The sequence below is a fragment of the Paramisgurnus dabryanus genome, chromosome 8 (genome assembly GCF_030506205.2).
Source record: "Paramisgurnus dabryanus chromosome 8, PD_genome_1.1, whole genome shotgun sequence".
In the NCBI taxonomy this organism is placed as follows: domain Eukaryota; kingdom Metazoa; phylum Chordata; class Actinopteri; order Cypriniformes; family Cobitidae; genus Paramisgurnus; species Paramisgurnus dabryanus.
The window spans coordinates 41,052,591-41,057,855 of NC_133344.1; the positions used below are offsets into that span (position 1 = coordinate 41,052,591).

General features: G+C 32.9%; 1 long non-coding RNA gene across 1 annotated transcript; it reads right to left on the reverse strand.

Annotated features, from left to right (window-relative positions):
- Nucleotides 1-3,856: 3,856 nt before the first annotated feature.
- On the reverse strand, nt 3,857-4,762 carry LOC135771538 (uncharacterized). Its single transcript, XR_010542959.2, has 3 exons — nt 4,381-4,762; nt 4,226-4,291; nt 3,857-4,151 (listed from the first exon to the last, which is right to left on the reverse strand). It is a non-coding gene; the product is annotated as an uncharacterized lncRNA (long non-coding RNA).
- Nucleotides 4,763-5,265: the final 503 nt, after the last annotated feature.

Here is a 5,265-nt window from a genome sequence, read left to right on the forward strand (position 1 = left end):
TTATTATTTTACAGACTTTGTTATGTACAACACGCTATTGGTGGTATCACCTGTTACAGATTCAAACATATTGCTATCCTAGTTTGTTTTGATGTAAAAGATTTATCAAGTAAATCTAAAATACTTTGCATTGTTGTTTTAAACAGATAGTACTACCTTTAAGAGTTTGACAAGGTGTTACATAAACTACAGAAATGAATGAGTTTTGTTTGAATCTGATGAGTTTACAAAATCTCTGTCATTAGTTGACACTAACAAATAAAAACTATGAACAACTTATGAAAAGACAAACGTATGAACACTGCCGAAGTTTGAACAGCAACATGTTTGTTTAAGAAATACACACGTAAGACCATCTGTTGAATTTACAAAATCTCAGACATCAGTTGACACTAGCTACAAGAAACTTTGAACAAATGTATGTAGAGACAAAAGTATGATGACTACCTGAGTTTGAAAAGCATAAATTTGTTTCAGAAAATACACATGTAAGAACATATGATGAAATTTACAAAATCTCATACATGAGTTGACACTAGCGAAGAAAAACTATGAACAACTTATCGAAAGACAAACGTATGAAGACTGTCTAAGATTGAAAAGAAAAGTTTGTTTAAGAAAATACACAAGTAAGAAACATCTGATGAATTTACAAAATCTCAGACATTAGTTGACACTAGCGAAGAAAAACTTTGATCAAGTGTTTGAGGCGACAAAAGTGTGTATCCTAACTAAGTTTGAAAAACAAAAAATGTTTGTTTAAGAAAATATACACGTAAGAAACATCTGATGAATTTACAAAATCTCAGCCATAAGTTGTCACTACCACATAAAAAACTATGAACAACTTATCGAAAGACAAAAGTATGATGACTACCTAAGTTTGAAAAGCATAAATTTGTTTCAGAAAATACACATGTAAGAACATCTGATGAAATTTACAAATCTCAGACATGAGTTGACACTAGCGAAGAAAAACTATGAACAACTTATCGAAAGACAAACGTATGAAGACTGTCTAAGATTGAAAAGAAAAGTTTAAGAAAATACACAAGTAAGAAACATCTGATGAATTTACAAAATCTCAGACATTAGTTGACACTAGCGAAGAAAAACTTTGATCAGGTGTTTGAGGCGACAAACGTGTGTATCCTAACTAAGTTTGAAAAGAAAAGTTTGTTTCAGAAAAAATACGCGAACCTAGCAACATCATTAACAAACCATAGTTAAAATATAATTTCATGTTTGCTTATTATGCACTGATAGATGTTGACCTTAGTTGTACCTAACCCCACAGGCATACCAAGGGTCTGCTCCACTTCATAAAAATCCTGTCATTGGGGGGTTTTGTGCTGTAAGTTGTAAAGCTAAAGACGCTGATTGACCTTAAAACCTAATCTAACCTAATACCAGGTTAGGATGTTCGAATAGTATATTTTTATTTTTATTATTAAGTCTAGTGTGTCTCTGTAAGCCATGGCAATTTTGTTAAAATGTTTTGTCTTTAAATAAATGTTTGTTGTCACGTTAGTGACATCCTGGCTTATAACATCGTCAACTTTGATAAATAATATTTGCTAACATTTTATTGTTCCCTAAATGGATAACAGAGGGTTTTAAGGTTACATTAATTAAAAAACAACACCACAATGTGAGATAAAATGTCTTAAACCTTTTAAGTTTCTTTAAATCGCAAATAATGGATAACATGATTTAATCAGTATCTGTGTAATGAAGCCTACATCTAAAAACCCTTACTTATTGTCAATGAGGACACAGACTTAATATCAAAACTTTAGTAACAAACAGAGACATCATAGACCCCCATGCAAACACACACACACACACACACACACACACACACACACGCACACACACCTTGCAAAGACACGGGCTCATAAACACGCCCACACATAAACAGCCTGGATGCACACACACAGACACAAGCGCGATTTGGTGCTGCTCGTGTGACATTAGATATAATCTTACTCATACACACCTAGTTGTTTAATTATGGAATGTGTATAAAAACTTTTGGATGTTAAAACAAAAAATTAAGATCGAATAGCTTTTGTCATAAAATTCACATGTCCGTTTCATTTTAAAACCCGCATGTTTAAATCAGAGGCGTTCTAAACTAGAAATGATGACAGAATTGCATTTGTTGTATAATAAACACATAGAGGTTGGGATCCACAGCGGACACAACACCAGGAAATGGGGTCAAAATGTCTTAAACAATAAAAAGGTTCTTAACGCCATAAGAGCGCCTCAGCGTACGTTCTCTGGCAACTGTGGTTCGCGCATTCATGTGTTTTAATCAGAGACTTGATTAAAGAATTCCCTAAATCTAAAATTAAACCCTTATTTTGTCAGAGCGGCCTGAATTACATTTTATTGTGTAATAAACACATATTCCCAGTTGGTTTTAAGATGTCATTAATTTAAAACAAACCCCAGAAGATGATTTGAAAATGTCTTTAATCGTTTAAAAAAAGTTTCTTAACGGTGTATATGAACACTCATCCGCGTATGTTCTCTATTGTAAACGCTGGTACACAATCTAATGGCGTGATCAGAATATTGTGCACGAAAAGATTAAGATTTTATTTATATTAAAATAAATACCCTTTAGTCTAAAGACTATAGTATTGTTGGGACCCCGGTGATTTTGACACCGTTCATCGCTATACACATACTGAATATTTCATTAAATAATTTGTTACAACCAAATGCTTTATTTTTGTCAGCGTGCTATTACATTTTTACCACTACAGTTTTAAAAAGACCCTAGTTTACAACCCGCCACCTGCTGTGAACAGCCATCATCTCACACACACTGTTATAAGACCAGCATCAGAAACAGAAAAATATCTGATCAGAAAATATAGCTTATAGTTAAATAGATAATAGTACATTTAAGTTTAACCAGTTACAACTAAAATATTTTATTCTTGCGTGACTTTAAAGAAGTCTATTGACAAAACAAACGTATATATCAAGTTGTATTTATAAGATAGACGCAGTCATTTGTCCTAAAATCTAAAATAATAATTTATTTTTGTCAGAGCAGACAATATAAGACTCTTTGTATAATATACACATATTCACACATGTTTTAAGAAGCGTTTAATTAAAAATAAACCCCTAAATGAGTTGAAGACGTCTTAAAAACATTTTAAAAAGTTTATTAACGGCATACATAAGTTCTCTGTCACCATCGGTGCACGTATACATATGTCTTAATCAGAGCCTTGGTTAAAGAATCCCCTAAAATCTAAAATAAACCCACTATTTTGCCATAGTGTACAGAATTACGTTTTATTAAGGTTAATTTAAAACGGTATATATGAACACACACCCTGCGCTTTGTCAGGCACCGCCGGATCTTTAATACGCGTGAAACTATAGAGCAGGTTATGAAAAGATTCACGGAGTTCCTGAAACCGTTTAAAATTTTATTTAGTTTAGACTATCGTCTAAATATTGTAGTATTGATGGCGCCGAAGTATATGGCTCAGGTCATTGCTTAAACACGTATACGGAATATTTAATTAAATAACTTGTGATGTTACAAACAAAAGTTTTAATCGTAGCATTGTTCATGATTTGTCTAAATCTAAAATAAACATTTACTTTTTTGATACCGTAATGGGTAATTATTTTACCAACGTTGAGTTTTAGAAATCTTTAGTCGCTTTACAACACGTACCCCTGTGAAAGAATGCAGGGCTTGTGAATAAGGATGGAGGAAGTGTGATATCTGACATCAAATGCCAAAACACAAGCTGTCACACGAGCCGTCATTAAACATAACAGCATATGCTTGACATAAAACACACACAGTCAATTGATCTAAAATCTAAAATAATAATTTATTTTTGTCAGAGCAGACAATATAAGACTCATTGTATAATATACACATTTTCACACATGTTTTAAGAAGCCTTTAATTAAAAATAAACCCTAAAATGCGGTGAAAACGTCTTAAACAAGCTCTGTGGACAAATCAAACTAGGTATCCAGTATCCGAAATGTTTTAAATCCAATTTGCCACAAAATGTTTAAAATGTCCCCAGACAAATCCAAAAAGTCTCTGATTTTAATCTTTTTTAAAGATACATCCAAAGCGTTGTGGTCTGTATCCTAACCTGTAAACAGATAAAAACAAGTTATTAGGACAAATATCTAAATAAAACAATTTTCTTATGCAAGATAAACGTACCGTGGAGATCCGCTATATATTTTGCAATAGTACACACAACGTTCGCTTTGCCTCTGATATCCAAACCTTTAAAACAGATAACACATGTTATTAGAAAATATTAAACCAAACCATTTTGTTTAAATCTATTGTAACAGGATTAAATAAAAACACACCGGACAACACGAGCCAGTCGGCGTCTCTTTTGTTCCAAGATTTCCGTGTTACGCTGCGGGAGGTTCTAGTCTCGGTCTGACTTTTTTGTTCAGGCCACTCTTCTCCGCGATTTACCAGGAATAGTTAATACCAGTTTAGACAATTTCGCTGCAATACCAGAGATCGAATTTTTAGTTTTTAAATAAATCAGACAAAATACTGGAACGAACACAGCGAAACACATACATACCAATAGACTTGAGTATAACAGCTCTGCTCCATCCAAACTGATTCCGGGAGATCTCTTGTCGCTCCCCAATAAAGGTTCGGTCATAAACTTTCAAAGATTACATCACACGACCCCCACACAAACACACACTGACTTAATATCAGCATCAGAAAACTTTGTGTCTGAACAGAAAATAGACTAGTTCGATAGAAAATATCGGCTTTAAGTTTAACCAGTTACAACTAAAATATTTTATTATTGCGTGACTTTAAAGAAGTCTCTTTACAAAACAAACATATTATCAAGTTGTATTTATAAGACACACGCAGTCAATTCCCCTAAACCTAAAATAATACTTTATTTTTGTCAGAGCAGACAATATAAGACTCTTTGTATAATATACACATATTCACACATGTTTTAAGAAGCCTTTAATTAAAAATAAAACCCCAAAATGGGGTGAATACGTCTTAAAAACATTCAAAAGATTATTAACGTCATATATAAGTTTCTCTGTCACCATCTGTGCATGTATACACATGTCTTAATCAGAGACTTGGTTAAAGATTCCACTAAATCTAAAATAAAATCCTATTTTGCCATAGTGGACAGAATTACATTTATTAACATTATTTTAAAATGGCAGATATGAACGCTCACCCGGCGCTTTGTCAGG